Genomic DNA, 23,880 nt, shown 5'->3' with positions numbered 1-23,880 from the left:
CTACCAAGAAAAATAAAATAATTCAGGAACTTTTTGTAACTTAATCAGAACTTAGTTTAATTTAGCAGCTACATTTGATAGATGACTCATTCTTTCCATGATATAATGCTCTAGAACCATCTGATCAGGCACCCGTCTTCTACAGTGCTGGGAACATGAGGCCAAATGCTTGGATGCTGTACAGCCGAAAAATAAAGCCGGGGGTCCAATGACAGGCCGGAACCATTTTTACAGTCAGCCTTTATCTAAACAGTTTGGATATGTAGCCAGCACTCAGTGAGGGCACACAGGTATGATACCACAGGGAGTTGGACAGAGAATCTGGAGGCTCCTTCATGGAGGTAAGCCAGATATGTGAGCCCAAAGTGGGGTGGGTGGGGAGTTTGGGAAACAATGTGGAACCGTCACTGAGTGACCAAAATGGGCTTGAAGAACATTGTGGATCAGCTCCACTTGATCTCACAGAAAACATTAAGAAGTCTCAGATCTGTTTTCTGAATGGTCACCAGCTGTTTGTGTAAGGAGGCGGGGCACCCAGTGCTTTGTCCAAAAAGGCAACACATACACAATGCCATTGGTATGTGAAAATGGTGCAGGACCCAGATTGAATGATTTAATTAAAGTTCCCGAACGTTTCTCCATTTCAAGGTCCACTGGCAAATCACCTCAGGCAGGTCTTGGATGACCACTGGCTGCTTGATTTCTTTCCCACAATTTTCATCTGCCTGCAGTCCTCTTTTCCAATTTGGAAGTGTGGGCAGTGGTTGAGAATCACCCCCACTGTTTCTGATTTACGTTAATGACTTAGGTTCAGAAGCTCAATGCAAATTGGCTCAACCTTGCAGATGAGGGGCTGGTTTAGCACAGTGGGCTAGATAGCTGGCTGGTAAAGCAGACCAAGGCCAGCAGCGCGGGTTCAATTCCCGTAGCAGCCTCCCCAAACAGGCGCCAGAATGTGGCGACTAGGGGCTTTTCACAGTAACTTCATTTGAAGCCTACTTGTGACAATGAGCAATTTTCATTTCATTTCATTCATGATGCCAATCCAGGCAGGCAATTAAATCTGACAAGTGAACCCGGGGACTGAAGAAGGAGTTAAGTCACTTTTACCACTGAACTGTGTCGCTTCAGAGTCCAGGGGAATCTGTATCCTTGATCCATATTCCCAATGGGAACCTCACTCCATCTGGCTCCCTTTTCCGAGCAGCAGGTTGACAGACCAGCTAAAAGTAGATCTACAGGTGGGATAAGAGTGTCAGATCTTTCATCCTGAACTGCTGGCTATATAAGGCTAATGAATGCCTGTGTGCCGGAACACAAACTAAACCAGTACCTTCAGAAAACATATATAAGTGGGGACAGAACAGTGGCAGATGAAATTTAATGCAGACAAATGCAAGGATTTAAATATTTTGAATTCTGGATGCTGATCCAATATGGCGGGCGGTGCACGGCTCGCGTGGTGCAGGTGCTCACGCCTCTTGCCAAACTGGTCCCTCAGGCACCCACTTAAGGCCTTGAAAATGAGCATCTAGACGCACGCAAACCTTTACGTCAAAAACTTGTGTTTTACAAGAGAATTGCTTATCCCTCCGGTCTCGTCCAAGTAAACGGGTGTCTCAGAAAAATACAAATTGGCAACTGAAAATACACCAGAAAATTAGAATGGTGTGAAAAGCCAGAGCAGCTACAGCAACATAATCCACCTGGAATTAGTGGCTCATTCTAACCACGTTCATTTGGTGCCAAAATATTGTTGCATGCTAACTCGAATTTAAGTTCAAGCTTAATCGGTGTTAAATAATGGCAGTTTATCTCATCTTTGTTAATTGACCAACATACAACAGCGTTAAACTGGGCTTGTACTGTGGCAGCAATCTTCTTAATCAGCTATTGTTACTGGCAAAAAAAAAGATAATATAAGTACATTATAGACACACTAGAAGCAGGCAGACTGTCAAAATGATATACTCCCTAAACACAGTACTGAATAAATAGAGGAAACTGAATGGCAGCCTGTGTAATATGGTTTTTATTTCCAAGAGTGAGTTATGGTCAGGCATGTAAGTGAGAATGAAAAAAAAATTACAAAGACTTCAGTGTTTGGTTTCTAACACTCCTGTCATACGTTTTATTTAAAACAATGTGAACCAGTTCCAGCTGATAATGCGCCTGCCTTTGTGGCTCCAATTTGCATTCCGCTCTTTTTCTCTCCCTTACTCGCGCAGACACACACACGGTTTTTCTCTCAGTCTCTGTAATTCTATACTCTCTGCTCCACGCACGTGCATCTTCTTCTGTGCCCTTCGCCTTTATCCTGCTGTGTGCCAAAAAAATGAGTTCTCCATTGTACACGTAATCACCAGGACAAACACCAGCCATTAATTCAATTACTGTCACTATTCTGATGTTATATTAACAGCTGCAGTCAATGCCAATGGTGCACAGCTTTACTTAAAGTTTTAATTTGAAGCAAATGAAAATGTTATTTGGAAAAATCAACGGGATTTTATTCTGTATAAGGAACATGCATGTAGGTTTCTGAGCTGAATTTAATATGCAAGTTATTTTGCACTATTAGACAGTGATACACAAATTATAGTTCTGCAGCTCAGCACAAATTGTGAGTAAATTTGCCTGCTTGTCTCTCAGTGTCTGACTATTTAATCGGTTTATTGATTCTGATCTTGACCCTGACAGTCACTAACACCAAATGTTACCTCCATCACCAAGTGTGAGGAGCTTATAGGTTCATTCTATCCAAAATTAAAGCTACCCTTTTCGCTCCCTTTAGATCCTCTTGCCTCAGCAACTCCCCAGTAACACAATGTGCCATCCCCATTCACTACTATCCTCCATCCCTGATCCAACATCTTCCAGGCCCTCTTCCTATTCCAGCTCCATCCTTGAAAAACTTTATGATTTCAACCCTGGCCTCCAGCCCTTGTTGGGTTCACCTCTTCTGAGACTCATCCCATGCTCCCTCAATCCTCTCCTGACTTATCCCTGTCCATTTAATTATTTTCCTCAGATTGTTACATACCAATACTTGCTTTCCACTTACCTCATCTTCTGTTCTTTGCCCCCATCAAAACTACTACTGCCATCCCACCTTTCAAAAATCAACACTGAATCATAGAATCATAGAATTTACAGTGCAGAAGGAGGCCATTCGGCCCATCGAGTCTGCACCGGCTCTTTGAAAGAGCACCCTACCCAAGGTCCACACCTCCACCCTATCCCCATAACGCAGTAACCCAACCCAACACTAAGGGCAATTTTGGACACTATGGGCAATTTAGCATGGCCAATCCACCTAACCTGCACATCTTTGGACTGTGGGAGGAAACCGGAGCACCCGGAGGAAACCCACGCACACACGGGGAGGATGTGCAGACTCCACACAGACAGTGACCCAAGCCGGAATCGAACCTGGGACCCTGGAGCTGTGAAGCATTTTGTGCTATCCACAATGCTACCGTGCTGCCCATTTATCTTTCCTTCCTTTATCTCTAACTCCAGCTGGATCCTCAGCTTCTGTTCCCTTGCCTTAAGAGCCCCATCATTCTGTGTGCCCTCTGCAGCCACACCCTGGGTGAAGCATTGTAAGCTGCATTCTGCTCCAGCCACAGCAGTGAGCAGTGGTCAAATTCACCCACTTTGTCGTTCATCTCAACGCAAAGTCCCTTTTGGACTTCTTTGTGGCTTTTGTCATAATGGTCAGAATTCTCTGTCTGTTGGGATTCTCTTTTCCCATTGGTATTGCACTCCCGCCCGAGGGTTCCCAGGCAGTATGTGGGGTGACTTCAACGGGAAATCCCATTGACAAGCAACGGTAGTAGAGAATCCTACCGCCAGTGAACACATGGCTGGGGGGCCGGAGAATCCCACCCACGTTTAATCAAGGGGCTGTTTAGCACAGGGCTAAATCGCTGGCTTTGAAAGCAGACCAAGGCAGGCCAGCAGCACAGTTCGATTCCCATAACAGCCTCCCCGAACAGGCGCCGGAATATGGCGACTAGGGGCTTTTCACAGTAACTTCATTTGAAGCCTACTTGTGACAATGAGCGATTTTCATTTCATTTCATTTTCAAGTGATAAAGTCATTGGTCTACTAATGTTAATGCTCTTGGGGATATGGATTCAAATCCCACTGCAGCAGCAGGTGGAATTTAGATTCTTTTGTGAGACTCATGAAGAATCCAGCACAACTTTGTAGAGTCAAACAGCAATTAACTTTATTTACAACAATATGTAGCAAAGTATCAGCCATTCACCACTGATTCCTTCTCTAGCTGGTACCACACTGGCCAACTCTATTTATACAGCTATACTGCAAATCATTACCTCCTGCCCCCTCATTGATATCTGTGGGAGATACTGGGACGGTTCGGATTCGGGCGGGGCTTTATTGACTGGGTCAGGTTGCTGTATCAGGCTCCTGTGGCAAGTGTACGGACGAACAGGACAACATCGGACTATTTTAGACTGCACCGGGGGACGAGGCAAGGATGCCCTCTCTCCCCACTATTGTTTGCGCTGGCTATAGAGCCGTTGGCAATTGCTCCGAGAGCCTCGAGGGGTGGAGCAGACTGGTCCGGGGGGGTGGAGGGGGGGGTGGAACACAGGGTTTCGCTCTATGCGGATGACCTGCTTCTGTACGTTTCGGACTCAATAGTGGGGATGGAAGAAATCTGGTGGACTCTAGGGGAATTTGGCCGGTTTACGCTTAATATGGGAAAGAGTGAGATGTTTGTGGTCCAGGCGAGGGGACAGGAGAGGCGACTGGGAGAACTGTCGTTTAGGTTGGTAGAGGGAAGCTTTAGGTACCTAGGCATCCAAGTGGCGCAGGAATGGGACCGGCTGCATTAATTAAGTCTGGCCCGGCTGGTGGACCAAATGAAGGACGATTTTCGGAGATGGGACGCGCCCCGTTGTCTCTGGCTTGGAGGGTGCAAACGGTGAAGATGACGGTCCTCCCGAGATTCCTGTTTGTATTTCAGTGTCTCCCCATCTTTATTCCGCGGTCCTTTTTTAGGCGGGTCAACAGAGTGATCACGGGCTTCATCTGGGCGGGTAAGACCCCGCGAGCAAGGAAGGTAATGCTTGAGCGGAGTGGGGGGGAGGGCGGGCTGGCGCTGCCAAATCTTAGCAACTATTACTGGGCGGTGAATATAGCCATGGTCAGGAAGTGGGTGATGGGGGGTCAGCATGGGTGCGTATGGAAGCGGCTTAATGTAAAGGTACCTGTTTGGGGGCGTTGGTAACTGCGCCTCTGCCGTTCCCGCCGGCGCAGTACTCCACCAGTCCAGTGGTGGTGGTGGCCCTGAGAGTTTGGGGCCAGTGGAGACGGCATGTGGGAGCAGTGGGAGCATCGGTCTGGGCCCCAATTTGTGATAATCACTGGTTTGCCCCGGGGAGTATGGACGGGGGGTTCCGGATGTGGCGGAGAGCAGGGATTCAGAGGATGGGGGATATTTTCATAGAGGGGAGCTTTCCGAGTATGCGGGCGTTGGAGGAAAAGTTTGGGTAGGCGAGGGGAAACAAATTCAGGTATCTACAGGTGCGGGACTTCCTACGTAAACAGGTGTCAACCTTCCCGCTCCTACTGCTAAGGGGGATTCAGGACAGGGTAGTTTCCAGAGGGTGGGTAGGAGAAGCGAGCGTCTCGGACATTTACAAGGAACTTATGGGGTCGGCGGAGACGCAGACTGAGGTGCTGAAGCGCAAGTGGGAGGAGGAGCTGGGAGGAGAGATAGAGGATGGTCTATGGGCGGACGCGTTGAGTAGAGTCAACACGTCCGCAACATGTGCCAGGCTCAGCCTGATACAATTTAAGGTTGTTCACCGGGCTCACATGACAGTGGCCCAGATGAGCAGATTCTTTGTGGTGGAGGACAGGTGTGCAAAATGTGCGTGAGGACCAGCGAACCATGTCCACATGTTCTGGGCATGTCCAAAGTTTAGAGGATTTTGGCAGGGGTTTGCGGACGTCATGTCCATGGTGTTAAAAACAAGGGTGGTGCTGAGTCCAGAGGTGGCAATTTTCGGGGTGTCAGAAGACCCGGGAATCCAGGAGGAGAAAGAGGCAGATGTTCTGGCCTTTGCTTCCCTGGTAGCCTGGAGGTGGTTACTATTAGCATGTAGGGACTCAATTCACATATCACCATCTGCCATGGTGGGATTCGAATCTGGGTCTCCAAAGCATTACCCCTGGTACTGACAACACTACTACACTACTACTTCCCTCAGGCCTGGGTAATTAGATTTTTTAATGTCCCAGCCATCACTTCTGAATGGGCCATTCTTTCCTGTGGTGAGCTAGGAAGAAGACTTTCCAAATAGCCATTGTTCCAGTAGACTTGTCTCTGTCTGAAATGTAGCTTTATAGAAATGCAAATGGAGAGAGCCAGTTTCCAGTTTCACTTCATCGCTGAAGTAATTCTTGATATCAGCAAATGTTAAATTCCATAGGAGGTTTGCCTTGGCTTGTCCTAATTGTAATCCACATTGGAAACTTCCAGAAACTGACCATCATGTAATACCAGACATGCCAGGTGACCCGTGGCAGCCATCTCAAGCCAGTGTCTTTCTTGTCTTTCCAGCCGATGAAATTGAAGATGAAAATTACACATGCACATCTCACATTAGCAGGGCATCTTAAAAGAAAGAAATATTTTTCTGACGAGATTGAAGTGACTCCAGGAAACCTGGCTCATGATTCTGTACGAGCTATTGTGTTACTTCCCATGGCACAAATGCAGCTAGATTTCCAAGCAGTTTGGAACCTCTTAATTGGCAGCTTTAGTAAAAGAAAATTGTGGTTTTCAATGTCTACTCTTGATATTTCCCTTATTGCCAATTGTTTGAATATCCATTTTCCCAGGTGGTATTTATCACACCATTACACAACACTGGCCCCAACTCCAATTTACATAGGGAGCTTTGATGTAGTACCTGCCTTCTGCTATTCATTTCCGGAACCACCAGCAGATGAAAATTATCCTGTTAATAGTTTTGGTACAGAAACGTGGTGCAGGTACAACATGGGGAATCTTGTTTTACGTGCATGTCGAATGATTGGTCAATGGATAGGAATTGCATCCCAATATTTATCTCTGGAATGCTGGCACCTCGGCTGCAAATTTCCTCAGAGCTTCTTCCATTCCGCCACTCTTTCTGAGTGGCTGGGTAGGAGCAGTTTCAAGGGAATTGCGGGCCTAGGTGTTTTAAATTGTAGGATATTAACATGTGCGGGGAGAGGAATATCAGACAAGCAGTGATGCGCCAAGTCTTTCTTCTTACTTATGTGACTGCGATGCTCAGGGAAGGTCAGGCTCGCCCATACCCGGTACAATTTAATCCATGATCCAGTGGTGATCAGGGAGCAGCTTTTCCCTCGAATGCCAGGAGCCACCATAACATCGTAACATCGTAACATGGCACACCAACTCACACGCGGCACACCAACTCACACTCGGCGCACCAACTCACACGCGGCACACCAACTCACACGCGGCACACCAACTCATAGACAGCACACCAACTCACACGTGGCACACCAACTCACACGCAGCACACCAACTCACACGCAGCACACCAACTCATAGACAGCACACCAACTCACACGTGGCACACCAACTCATAGACAGCACACCAACTCACACACAGCACACCAACTCACATGTGGCACACCAACTCACACGCAGCACACCAACTCACAGGCAGCACACCAACTCACAGGCAGCACACCAACTCACACGCAGCACACCAACTCACACGCAGCACACCAACTCATAGACAGCACACCAACTCACACGTGGCACACCAACTCACACGTGGCACACCAACTTACACGCGGCACACCAACTCACACGCAGCACACCAACTCACACGCAGAACACCAACTCATAGACAGCACACCAGCTCACACACGGCACACCATCTCACACGCGGCACACCAACTCACACGCGGCACACCAACTCACACGCGGCACACCAACTCACACGCGGCACACCAACTCACACACGGCACACCAACTCACACGCAGCACACCAACTCACACGCAGCACACCAACTCATTAACAGCACACCATCTCACACGTGGCACACCAACTCACACGCGGCACACCAACTCACACGCGGCACACCAACTCACACGCAGCACACCAACTCACACGCGGCACACCAATCACACGCAGCACACCAACTCACACGCAGCACACCAACTCATAGACAGCACACCAACTCACACGCAGCACACCAACTCACAGGCAGCACACCAACTCACAGGCAGCACACCAACTCACACGCAGCACACCAACTCATAGACAGCACACCAACTCACACGTGGCACACCAACTCACACGTGGCACACCAACTCACACACGGCACACCAACTCACACGCAGGACACCAACTCACACGCAGCACACCATCTCACACGTGGCACACCAACTCACACGCGGCACACCAACTCACACGCAGCACACCAACTCACACGCAGCACACCAACTCACACACGGCACACCAACTCACACGCGGCACACCAACTCACACGCAGCACACCAACTCACACACAGCACACCAACTCACACGCAGCACACCAACTCATTGACAGCACACCAACTCACACGCGGCACACCAACTCACACGCGGCACACCAACTCACACGCGGCACACCAACTCACACGCGGCACACCAACTCACACGCGGCACACCACTCACAGGCAGCACACCAACTCACACGCGGCACACCAACTCACACGCGGCACACCACTCACAGGCAGCACACCAACTCACACGCGGCACACCAACTCACACGCAGCACACCAACTCACACGCGGCACACCAACTCACACGCGGCACACCAACTCACACGCAGCACACCAACTCACACGCAGCACACCAACTCACAGGCGGCACACCAACGCACACTCGGCACGCCAACTCAGAGGCAGCACACCAACTCACACACAGCACACCAACTCACACGCAGCACACCAACTCACACGCAGCACACCAACTCACACGCAGCACACCAACTCACACGCGGCACACCAACTCACACGCAGCACACCAACTCACACGCGGCACACCAACTCACACGCGGCACAACAACGCACACGCGGCACACCAATGCACACGCGGCACACCAACTCACACGCGGCACACCAACTCACACGCAGCACACCAACTCACACGCAGCACACCAACTCCGGCACGCCAACTCACACACGGCACACCAACTCACACGCGGCACCCCAACTCACACGCAGCACACCAACTCACACGCAGCACACCAACTCACACGCAACACACCAACTCACACGCAACACACCAACTCACACGCGGCACACCAACTCACACGCGGCACACCAACTCACACGCAGCACACCAACTCACACGCAGCACTCCAACTCACACGCAGCACACCAACTCACACGCAGCACACCAACTCACACGCAGCACACCAACTCCGGCACGCCAACTCACATGCGGCACACCAACTCACACACGGCACACCAACTCACACACAGCACACCAACTCACACCTGGCACACCAACTCACACGCGGCACACCAACTCACACGCGGCACACCAACTCACACGCGGCGCACCAACTCACACGCGGCACACTAACTCACACGCGGCACACCAACTCATAGACAGCACACCAACTCACACGTGGCACACCAACTCACACGCGGCACACCAACGCATACGCGGCACACCAACGCACACGCAGCACACCAACTCAGAGGCAGCACACCAACTCACACATAGCACACCAACTCACACGCAGCACACACGGCACACCAACTCACACGCAGCACACCAACTCACACGCAGCACACCAACTCACACGCGGCACACCAACTCACACGCGGCACAACAACTCACACGCGGCACACCAACGCACACGCGGCACACCAACTCACACGCGGCACACCAACTCACACGCAGCACACCAACTCACACGCAGCACACCAACTCCGGCACGCCAACTCACACACGGCACACCAACTCACACGCAGCACACCAACTCACACGCAGCACACCAACTCACACGCAACACACCAACTCACACGCAACACACCAACTCACACGCGGCACACCAACTCACACGCGGCACACCAACTCACACGCAGCACACCAACTCACACGCAGCACACCAACTCACACACAGCACTCCAACTCACACGCAGCACACCAACTCACACGCAGCACACCAACTCCGGCACGCCAACTCACATGCGGCACACCAACTCACACACGGCACACCAACTCACACACAGCACACCACCTCACACCTGGCACACCAACTCACACGCGGCACACCAACTCACACGTGGCACACCAACTCACACGCGGCGCACCAACTCACACGCGGCGCACCAACTCACACGCGGCACACCAACTCACAGGCAGCACACCAACTCACAGGCAGCACACCAACTCACACGCAGCACACCAACTCATAGACAGCACACCAACTCACACGTGGCACACCAACTCACACGTGGCACACCAACTCACACACGGCACACCAACTCACACGCAGCACACCAACTCACACGCAGCACACCATCTCACACGTGGCACACCAACTCACACGCGGCACACCAACTCACACGCAGCACACCAACTCACACGCAGCACACCAACTCACACACGGCACACCAACTCACACGCGGCACACCAACTCACACGCAGCACACCAACTCACACACAGCACACCAACTCACACGCAGCACACCAACTCATTGACAGCACACCAACTCACACGCGGCACACCAACTCACACGCGGCACACCAACTCACACGCGGCACACCAACTCACACGCGGCACACCAACTCACACGCGGCACACCACTCACAGGCAGCACACCAACTCACACGCGGCACACCAACTCACACGCGGCACACCACTCACAGGCAGCACACCAACTCACACGCGGCACACCAACTCACACGCAGCACACCAACTCACACGCGGCACACCAACTCACACGCGGCACACCAACTCACACGCAGCACACCAACTCACAGGCGGCACACCAACGCACACTCGGCACGCCAACTCAGAGGCAGCACACCAACTCACACACAGCACACCAACTCACACGCAGCACACCAACTCACACGCAGCACACCAACTCACACGCAGCACACCAACTCACACGCGGCACACCAACTCACACGCAGCACACCAACTCACACGCGGCACACCAACTCACACGCGGCACAACAACGCACACGCGGCACACCAATGCACACGCGGCACACCAACTCACACGCGGCACACCAACTCACACGCAGCACACCAACTCACACGCAGCACACCAACTCCGGCACGCCAACTCACACACGGCACACCAACTCACACGCGGCACCCCAACTCACACGCAGCACACCAACTCACACGCAGCACACCAACTCACACGCAACACACCAACTCACACGCAACACACCAACTCACACGCGGCACACCAACTCACACGCGGCACACCAACTCACACGCAGCACACCAACTCACACGCAGCACTCCAACTCACACGCAGCACACCAACTCACACGCAGCACACCAACTCACACGCAGCACACCAACTCCGGCACGCCAACTCACATGCGGCACACCAACTCACACACGGCACACCAACTCACACACAGCACACCAACTCACACCTGGCACACCAACTCACACGCGGCACACCAACTCACACGCGGCACACCAACTCACACGCGGCGCACCAACTCACACGCGGCACACCAACTCACACGCGGCACACCAACTCATAGACAGCACACCAACTCACACGTGGCACACCAACTCACACGCGGCACACCAACGCATACGCGGCACACCAACGCACACGCAGCACACCAACTCAGAGGCAGCACACCAACTCACACATAGCACACCAACTCACACGCAGCACACACGGCACACCAACTCACACGCAGCACACCAACTCACACGCAGCACACCAACTCACACGCGGCACACCAACTCACACGCGGCACAACAACTCACACGCGGCACACCAACGCACACGCGGCACACCAACTCACACGCGGCACACCAACTCACACGCAGCACACCAACTCACACGCAGCACACCAACTCACACGCAGCACACCAACTCCGGCACGCCAACTCACACACGGCACACCAACTCACACGCAGCACACCAACTCACACGCAGCACACCAACTCACACGCAACACACCAACTCACACGCAACACACCAACTCACACGCGGCACACCAACTCACACGCGGCACACCAACTCACACGCAGCACACCAACTCACACGCAGCACACCAACTCACACACAGCACTCCAACTCACACGCAGCACACCAACTCACACGCAGCACACCAACTCCGGCACGCCAACTCACATGCGGCACACCAACTCACACACGGCACACCAACTCACACACAGCACACCACCTCACACCTGGCACACCAACTCACACGCGGCACACCAACTCACACGTGGCACACCAACTCACACGCGGCGCACCAACTCACACGCGGCGCACCAACTCACACGCGGCACACCAACTCATAGACAGCACACCAACTCACACGTGGCACACCAACTCACACGCAGCACACCAACTCACACGCAGCACACCAACTCATAGACAGCACACCAACTCACATGTGGCACACCAACTCACACATGGCACACCAACTCACACGCGGCACACCAACTCACACGCGGCGCACCAACTCACACGCAGCACACCAACTCACACGCAGCACACCAACTCACAGGCAGCACACCAACTCACAGGCAGCATACCAACTCACAGGCAGCACACCAACTCATAGACGACACACCAACACACACACGGCACACCAACTCACACGTGGCACACCAACTCACACGCGGCACACCAACTCACACGCAGCACACCAACTCACACACAGCACACCAACTCTTAGACAGTACACCAACTCACACACAGCACACCAACTCACAGGCAGCGCACCAACTCACACGCAGCACACCAATTCACACGCAGCACACCAACTCACACGCGGCACACCAACTCACACGCAGCACACCAACTCACACGCAGCACACCAACTCTTAGACAGTACACCAACTCACACGCAGCACACCAACTCACAGGCAGCGCACCAACTCACACGCAGCACACCAACTCACACGCAGCACACCAACTCATAGACAGCACACCAACTCACACACAGCACACCAACTCACACCTGGCACACCAACTCACACGCGGCACACCAACTCATAGACAGCACACCAACTCACACACAGCACAACAACTCACACCTGGCACACCAACTCACACGCGGCACACCAACTCACACGCGGCACACCAACTCATAGACAGCACACCAACTCACACGTGGCACACCAACTCACACGCAGCGCACCAACTCACACGCAGCGCACCAACTCACACGCAGCACACCAACTCACACGCAGCACACCAACTCACACGCGGCACACCAACTCACACGTGGCACACCAACTCACACGCGGCACACCAACTCACACGCAGCACACCAACTCACACGCAGCACACCAACTCATTAACAGCACACCAACTCACACGCGGCACACCAACTCACACGCGGCACACCAACTCATTAACAGTACACCAACTCACACGCGGCACACCAACTCACACGCGGCAGACCAACTCACAGGCAGCACACCAACGCACAAGCGGCACACCAACTCAGAGGCAGCACACCAACTCACACACAGCACACCAACTCACACGCAGCACACCAACTCATTAACAGTACACCAACTCACACGCGGCACACCAACTCACACGCGGCAGACCAACTCACACGCGGCACACCAACTCACAGGCAGCACACCAACGCACAAGCGGCACACCAACTCAGAGGCAGCACACCAACTCACACACAGCACACCAACTCACACGCAGCACACCAACTCACACGCAGCACACCAACTCACACGCAGCACACCAACTCACACGCAGCACACCAACTCACACGCGGCACACCAACGCATACGCGGCACACCAACGCACACGCGGCACACCAACTCAGAGGCAGCACACCAACTCACACACAGCACACCAACTCACACGCAGCACACGCGGCACACCAACTCACACGCAGCACACCAACTCACACGCAGCACACCAACTCACACGCGGCACACCAACTCACACGCGGCACAACAACTCACACGCGGCACACCAACGCACACGCGGCACCCCAACTCACATGCGGCACGCCAACTCACATGTGGCACGCCAACTCACACGCAGCACACCAACTCCGGCACGCTAACTCACACACGGCACACCGACTGACACGCGGCACACCAACTCACACGCAGCACACCAACTCACACGCAGCACACCAACTCACACGCGGCACACCAACGCACACGCAGCACACCAACTCCGGCACGCTAACTCACACACGGTACACCAACTGACACGCGGCACACCAACTCACACGCAGCACACCAACTCACACGCAGCACACCAACTCACACGCAGCACACCAACTCACACGCGGCACACCAACTCACACGCGGCACACCAACTCACACGCGGCACACCAACTCACACGCGGCACACCAACGCACACGCGGCACGCCAACTCACATGCGGCACGCCAACTCACATGCGGCACGCCAACTCACACGCAGCACACCAACTCCGGCACGCTAACTCACACACGGCACACCAACTGACACGCGGCACACCAACTCACACGCAGCACACCAACTCACACGCAGCACACCAACTCACACGCAACACACCAACTCACATGCGGCACAACAACTCACACGAGGCACACCAACGCACACGCGGCACACCAACGCACACACGGCACACCAACGCACATGCGGCACACCAACTCACACGCAGCACACCAACTCACACGCAGCACTCCAACTCACACGCAGCACACCAACTCACATGCAGCACACCAACTCCGGCACGCCAACTCACACGCGGCACACCAACTCACACACGGCACACCAACTCACACACGGCACACCAACTCACACACGGCACACCAACTCACACGCGGCACACCAACTCACACGCGGCACACCAACTCACACGCGGCACACCAACTCATAGACAGCACACCAACTCACACGTGGCACACCAACTCACACGCGGCACACCAACCCACACGCGGCGCACCAACTCACACGCAGCGCACCAACTTACACGCAGCGCACCAACTCACACGCGGCACACCAACTCACACGCAGCACACCAACTCACACGCAGCACACCAACTCACACGCAGCACACCAACTCACACGCAGCATACCAACTCATAGACAGCACACCAACTCATAGACAGCACACCAACTCACACACAGCACACCAACTCACATGTGGCACACCAACTCACAGGCAGCACACCAACTCACATGCAGCACACCAACTCACACGCAGCACACCAACTCATAGAAAGCACACCAACTCACACGTGGCACACCAACTCACACGCGGCACACCAACTCACACGCGGCACACCAACTCACACGCAGCACACCAACTCATAGACAGCACACCAACTCACACACGGCACACCATCTCACACGTGGCACACCAACTCACACGCGGCACACCAACTGACACGCAGCACACCAACTCACACGCAGCACACCAACTCACACACGGCACACCAACTCACACGCGGCACACCAACTCACACGCAGCACACCAACTCACACGCAGCACACCAACTCATTGACAGCACACCATCTCACACGTGGCACACCAACTCACACGCGGCACACCAACTCACACGCGGCACACCAACTCACGCGCGGCACACCAACTCACACGCGGCACACCAACTCACACGCGGCACACCAACGCACACACGGCACACCAACGCACACGCGGCACACCAACTCACACGCGGCACACCAAATCACACGCAGCACTCCAACTCACACGCAGCACACCAACTCCGGCACGCCAACTCACACACGGCACACCAACTCACACACGGCACACCAACTCACACACGGCACACCAACTCACACGCGTCACGCCAACTCACGCGCAGCACACCAACTCACACGCGGCACACCAACTCACACGCAGCACACCAACTCACACGCAGCACTCCAACTCACACGCAGCACACCAACTCCGGCACGCCAACTCACACACGGCACACCAACTCACACACGGCACACCAACTCACACACGGCACACCAACTCACACGCGTCACGCCAACTCACGCGCAGCACACCAACTCACACGCAGCACACCAACTCCGGCACGCCAACTCACAGGCAGCCCACCAACTCACACGCAGCACACCAACTCACACGCAGCACACCAACTCACACGTGGCACACCAACTCACACGCGGCACACCAACTCACACGCAGCGCACCAACTCACACGCAGCGCACCAACTCACACGCAGCACACCAACTCCGGCACGCCAACTCACACGCGGCACATCAACTCACACACAGCACACCAACTCACACGCGGCACACCAACTCACACGCGGCACACCAACTCACACGCGGCACACCAACTCAGACGCAGCACACCAACTCACACGCAGCACACCAACTCACACGCAGCACACCAACTCACACGCAGCGCACCAACTCACACGCAGCACACCAATTGACTTGCAGTACACTAGTTGACATGCTGCACACAGACTGACATATATAGAATTTTATATAGAATTTGCTGTGCAGAAGGAGGCCATTCGGACCATCGAGTCTGCACCGGCTCTTGGAAAGAGCACCCTTCCCAACCACACACCTCCACCCTATCCCCATAACCCAGTTACCCCACCCAACACTAAGGGCAATTTTGGATACTAAGGGCAATTTCGCACGGTCAATCCACCTAACCTGCACATCTTTGGACTGTGGGAGGAAACCGGAGCAACCGGAGGAATCCCACGCAGACACAGGGAGAACGCGCAGACTCCACACAGACAGTGACCCAAGCCGGGAATTGAACCTGGGACCCTGAAGCTGTGAAGCAATTGTGCTAATCACTGTGCTACCGTGCTGCCCATTTTTCCCCCAAAGCGGGGTGAGGGCATCATTTCTGGAAGCACTGTAAGTCCAGGTTGATTTTTGGAGCGGAAGGAGCAAGCCCCTGAACCATCTGCGAGACCCAAAAATCAATTTAATATTCGGTCCCCAGAGAGAGGACATATCAGATATTAAACTGATAAGAACAGATACTACATTTGATCTGAGCCAAAAGGCCGAGAAGCGACATGCAGTACACCAACTGACATGCAGTACACCAACTGACATGCAGTACACAAACTGACATACAGTACACCAGTTGACATACAGTACACCAACTGACATACAGTACACCAACTGACATACAGTACACCAACTGACATGCAGTACACCAACTGACATGCAGTACACCAGTTGACATACAGTACACCAACTGACATGCAGTACACCAACTGACATACAGTACACAAACTGACATACAGTACACCAACTGACATGCAGTACACCAACTGACATGCAGTACACCAGTTGACATACAGTACACCAACTGACATGCAGTACACCAACTGACATGCAGTACACCAACTGACATGCAGTACACCAGTTGACATACAGTACACCAACTGACATGCAGTACACCAACTGACATACAGTACACAAACTGACATACAGTACACCAACTGACATACAGTACACCAACTGACATGCAGTACACCAGTTGATATACAGTACACCAGATGATATACAGTACACCAACTGACATACAGTACACCAGTTGACATGCAGTACACCAACTGACATGCAGTACACCAACTGACATGCAGTACACCAGTTGACATACAGTACACAAACTGACATACAGTACACAAACTGACATGCAGTACACCAACTGACATACAGTACACCAACTGACATACAGTACACCAACTGACATGCAGTACACCAACTGACATGCAGTACACCAGTTGACATACAGTACACCAGTTGACATACAGTACACCAACTGACATGCAGTACACCAACTGACATACAGTACACAAACTGACATACAGTACACCAACTGACATACAGTACACCAACTGACATGCAGTACACCAGTTGATATACAGTACACCAGATGATATACAGTACACCAACTGACATACAGTACACCAACTGACATGCAGTACACCAGTTGACATGCAGTACACCAGTTGACATGCAGCACACCAGTTGACATGCAGTACACCAGTTGACATGCAGTACACCAGTTGACATACAGTACACCAGTTGACACACAGTACACCAATTGACATGCAGTACACCAGGTGACGTACAGTACACCAACTGACATGCAGTACCTCAGTTGACATGCAGTACACCAGTTGACATGCAGTACACCAGTTGACATACAGTACGCCAGGTGACATACAGTACACCAGTTGACATGCAGTGCACCAGTTGACATGCAGTACACCAGTTGACATGCAGTACACCAGTTGACATGCAGTACACCAGTTGACATACAGTACACCAACTGACATGCAGTACACCAGTTGACATACAGTACACCAGTTGACATGCAGTACACCAGTTGACATACAGTACACCAACTGACATACAGTACACCAACTGACATGCAGTACACCAACTGACATGCAGTACACCAACTGACATACAGTACACCAGTTGATATACAGTACACCAGATGATATACAGTACACCAACTGACATACAGTACACCAACTGACATGCAGTACACCAGTTGACATGCAGTACACCAGTTGACATACAGTACACCAGTTGACATACAGTACACCAGTTGACATGCAGTACACCAGGTGACGTACAGTACACCAACTGACATGCAGTACCTCAGTTGACATGCAGTACACCAGTTGACATACAGTACACCAGGTGACATTCAGTACACCAATTGACATGCAGTACACCAGGTGACGTACAGTACACCAACTGACATGCAGTACACCAGTTGACATGCAGTACACCAGGTGACATTCAGTACACCAATTGACATGCAGTACACCAGGTGACGTACAGTACACCAGGTGACATGCAGTACACCAGTTGACATGCAGTACACCAACTGACATGCAGTACCTCAGTTGACATGCAGTGCACCAGTTGACATGCAGTACACCAGTTGACATGCAGTTGACATGCAGTACAACAACTGACATGCAGTACCTCAGTTGACATGCAGTACACCAGTTGACATACAGTACACCAGGTGGCATACAGTACACCAGTTGACATGCAGTACACCAGTTGACATGCAGTACACCAGTTGACATGCAGTACACCAGTTGACATACAGTACACCAGTTGACATGCAGTACACCAGTTGACATGCAGTACACCAGTTGACATGCAGTACACCAGTTGACATACAGTACACCAGTTGACATGCAGTACACCAGTTGACATACAGTACACTAGTTGACATGCAGTACACCAGTTGACATACAGTACACCAGTTGACATGCAGTACACCAGGTGACATACAGTGCACCAGATGACATACAGTACACCAGTTGACGTGCAGTACACCAGGTGACATGCAGTACACCAGGTGACATACAGTACACCAGTTGACATGCAGTACACCAGGTGACATACAGTACACCAGTTGAGGACCCAGGTGCTATTTTGGGAAATGTGTGGGTGGTGTACTCTGCTGGTGGGCCTCCTGCTTGGTATTAACCCAGACCATTGTAAATTCTGAAGGTTAACGAACTGAGGCAAAGTGATCTGAGGGTGCCTAGTAGCCCTCAGACAGGAATATTCCCAACGTAATTCCCTTCACAAATTGCAGAAGAGAAATGCATCGAGGGCTTTCTCTGTGACAGGGTTTAACTGGCCCTTCACATGAATGTTAAGTGTTTTGCAAAATCTAGCACATAATCTATGTATGCACAAATTTTCAAAATTAACGCAAGGACTACTTATCATCGACCACTGACACAAAGCAGAAAATTGTCCTCTCAGGAAGGAGATGTAGACATCCTCGCGTGTGGCAATATCACCTAGAACATACCATGATGGCATGGACCAATAAACCTTCACAGTGGTGCATTGCAGAGAGCTTCCTGGGCGCTCTGGATGTCTGACATGGTCTTTTTAGCAGTTGAAAGATCCTCATAATGACACAATGAGCAGATTGGACCGCAGCACTTTGTTTCGCTGTCTGGCCCGGCCACATTAAAATTATTTGAAGTGGATTTTAACAATGGGAGTGTACTGTTTGCATGCAGCCCTCCGAGGTCGGTTTGCTAACATTGAGGCTGGTGGCAATTTGGATGTGTGTGCAACAGCACTACTTGTGGTGGAAGTGGAAAATTGCAAGCAAGTGACATTTTAAAGGGAGAGAGAATAATTAAAAGTGACACAACACAGTAACAAAAAGAATGAATGCCTTTGGAAAGGTTCAATAGTTGTCTCAACTCATTAGTTGGCCGGGCCAAATCTGAAGAGGGTGAGGATTAAGTGACAGGAAAATATTATAATTATAGGAAATGAAACCAAAATCTCCAGCAAGATGTTACAGACAAATCATGAGGAACCATTCCATTATGCTTCCAGTGTAATGGCTACTGAAGTGGAGATGGGCCGATTGAAATAATTCCTTGGATGGTGCCTTTTTGTACATTGAACAGCACCATCATCACGGGTCAACAGAATAACAAGTCTGCAAGGTGGTGGATCTAAGTTTAAGGTCACAACTGACTGTGGCTGTCACTGGATGTTGTCAGTCCTATATTCTGCTCCCCAACTGGAGATGTCCCCGTACTGGTCTGAATTTTGCTTTGGAATGCTCTGTCCCCCATGAAGCTAGTTCTGCATGGCATTGACAGATAGTGGCAACAATGCCTACAGATCTGGTTGATGGCATCTAAATGGATAATGTCAATCAAAGACTGCTGACTGTCGATCACTCTGCCAAGCCTCCCTTCATGCATTGTCACTGAATAAGTGATCGATTGGCTGCTACCAATGTAGCATTCAACATTTTGGGTCAACAAAATTATTTATTTGACTTTGTGATACCATCCAACCCCGAGCCCCAAATTGCCACATGCAGTGCTGGAAAATCACTTACCTGCTCCATGCAGCACTCCTCGCCTCCGTTTAGCTGCTGGGTTTCCTGTGTCCATCAGAACTGGGAGTGGGTGGGTGAGTGTGGTTTTGAGATTTGTTAACAGTTTTAAATCCCACTTGATCCGAACCCAAATGCCACCAGAAAAAAAAACAATTTAAAAAGTGGCTGAAATACACAATATTACAACGTCCTCTTTGTGACCTTCCATCTACTGTCCAGCACCTGGTGATTCAGGATGCCCATTTCACAATTGCTTCAATGCGTACTGGAGAGTCAAACGCTGGCCTGAAGTAGGTGGAACCCATGATGGTTGGACTTCCAGATAATAATAATGCTGCAACCGAGAGAAACTGAAATAGAAAGATGTCTTTCATGACGTATGGAAGAGATATCCACGCGGATCTAAATACTCGCTTGTATTCTCAAACAATCAAGAGCATTACTTTCCAAATTCTATCAATGCAAAGTGTACGAGTAAATCCTTGAATTGTATGAGCCTCAACTAGAAATCATTATATTTGCACAGCATTATTTAATACTTACCTGGATTTTCTTTTTGCAATTTGCTTGTGTATATTTGTATATAATAAATAATTCCTTCAGCATTAAATGTTAATGAACTGATTTCAGCTTTTAACAACGATTCATAAAATATTAACCACGGGTGTAATTACTTACCTCGTTGACGAAAACTCATTCGCTCAGTTCTTATACCCTGCTTGGCTGGTGATGTACAATTCCATTCACAAGACTGCAACATAACTAAAGACGATGAAAGCCATTTGCTCATTTTAGCTCTTCCATTCAGAAATACCCGACGGTCCTCCCCGCCCCCGCCCCCCGCCCCCCCCAGCCTCCTTCCTACAGAGGGAGAGCTCACTCATTTTGGTTTCAAAGTGCATCTTGCTGACTCCTCACTCTGAAAGAATAAACAGAGCTCCACGGGGAAAGATTTCCTCTAAGCACTAAGTTTAGTGAAATCGTAAACCCGTCCTTTATAAATGCGTTTACGATTTTGCTACGCTTAGCTCACAAGAGAAAATAAAATCTACCCTCCATATGTTTAAAAGGGTGTTGCACTCTGCCTCACACTCTCTCCTCATAAATCTCACACGTAACAGTTCCCCGGTGTTCAAAGGCTTGTACATTCTACGGACAGACAGGGAACACACCGCGAGGAGGCAAAGGCACGTGGCTCTATTCCTGCGATTAGAAAATTTAAAAAGAAAATAGAACCAGAAGAAAAGAAACAATTTTAAAGGCGCTTTTCAAATTCCTGACGTGACAGGAAGAAGCAGAGCAGTAAAACAGCATCCCCAAAACTGAACTGAAAATATGTGAGCTGCCACAGCAATAAACACAGAACAAATACCATTTATGAAAAACCTGTTCGAAAACTGCTCATTGCCAACCATGTATTAATAGCTCCAGTAATTGATTCAGCAAGTTTTATGCTAGAATTGGGGAGTTCGAACTAATTAAAGCAGCAAGCTAGTGCCTCATACTTTAATTAGCTCTCTGTCCCGTAATCCAGCGTAAAAATTCACCACTGCCTCATTAAGTGTTAATTCCCTGCAGTAATTATCATTTGGTTACCCTGTCTTATCTAGCTATATTATGTGCCTTTCTTGTTCCCATAGCAAGCAAGGAGCCTAATGCAGCTCCAGATCATTGTGAGTATCAAGTAAATAAGAACTCCCCACAATTTCTTATCTTAATGATCACTAGCAAAGCTGCTCTTTACAAAGTTGAAGGTACTAGTTTAAATTAAGAAAAACAAACCCACGTAACTGTAGGCACAGCTGTCGCCACTTGGGGATTTGGTTGCTGTTTTTAACCATTCAAGTTAGAGAGGATAATTTCACTGTAGTAAATTATTAGGACACTGAGTAATTAAACTATCAACAGTGCAGAATAAAATTGCATTTGTTATAGTTTTAGATGGAGGCCTATTGTTTTAGTAGTTTAAAGATTCAAGTGTTATGGGGATCAAACAAAGGGCCCACTGTCCTTCAAAGTGTCAGGATCATCAACACTAAAACTTTTTATTATCTTCATAATTCATTGTTTTGTGCAGAGAGACGCAAGAGGGAAAAAAAGGAATTTATTACATTTGTGGTTGTGACACGTCATTGTAAATCACTCTGACTAGATACGCAGCTGCCAGCGCTGGGCCACAACCAGTTCTGTCTAGTTTTGGGGAGCGTTGGACTGCTCGGCCCTTTAGGAAAATGAGCAAAACCACATCAGGCTTGCAGATGCTGATTAGGAGAAAATGCATCGTCACGACATCTTTAACCCTTTAAACTCAGTGGCAGCAAAGCAGTGTGGTGAATGAAATATATGAAGGATCTCCAGGTGATGTTATTTTTCTTTCTTTGCAGCCTGCTGACCATACTGGACAGATTTTATTGTAGCTGGGAAGGTGGATGACTACAGACCACGGGCCTCTGCTGAACCATTCAAAGTCTTTCTCCCATCTACAAGAGACGATGGACATGCAGGAAACATTCTGTTTAGGTTGAGGGGGAGGGGTCGTCATATGGTGCCCCTGAAGAGGCTAATCCTTGAGAGGCACATTCTGTCACAAACGCGCCAAATAAGGCGACGTCATGTGTTGTTGTTTTCAGCATTAGCGCCTGTAGCCAAGCTGCTGTGGCGACTGACCACCGTGGTGGTGCACGCCACAGAAGGAGTCGCCATTTACTTCTTTCGTCAGCTAGTGACTCACAGGTGTGAGAGTTGATGCTC

The 23,880-nt window shown here is 50.7% G+C and overlaps 1 long non-coding RNA gene and 1 other non-coding gene across 2 annotated transcripts; both read right to left on the bottom strand.

Annotated features, from left to right (window-relative positions):
* Positions 1–2,014: 2,014 nt before the first annotated feature.
* LOC140394856 (uncharacterized) lies at positions 2,015–21,960 on the bottom strand. The gene is made up of 3 exons (XR_011936044.1): positions 21,808–21,960; positions 21,130–21,479; positions 2,015–2,320 (listed from the first exon to the last, which is right to left on the bottom strand). It is a non-coding gene; the product is annotated as an uncharacterized lncRNA (long non-coding RNA).
* LOC140395819 (U2 spliceosomal RNA) lies at positions 17,088–17,278 on the bottom strand. Its single transcript, XR_011936330.1, has one exon. It is a non-coding gene; the product is annotated as a U2 spliceosomal RNA (small nuclear RNA).
* Positions 21,961–23,880: the final 1,920 nt, after the last annotated feature.

The sequence above is a fragment of the Scyliorhinus torazame genome, chromosome 18 (genome assembly GCF_047496885.1).
Source record: "Scyliorhinus torazame isolate Kashiwa2021f chromosome 18, sScyTor2.1, whole genome shotgun sequence".
Classification (NCBI taxonomy): domain Eukaryota; kingdom Metazoa; phylum Chordata; class Chondrichthyes; order Carcharhiniformes; family Scyliorhinidae; genus Scyliorhinus; species Scyliorhinus torazame.
Note: the sequence above shows the minus strand (reverse complement) of the source record. Positions and strands in the feature narration are given on the sequence as shown.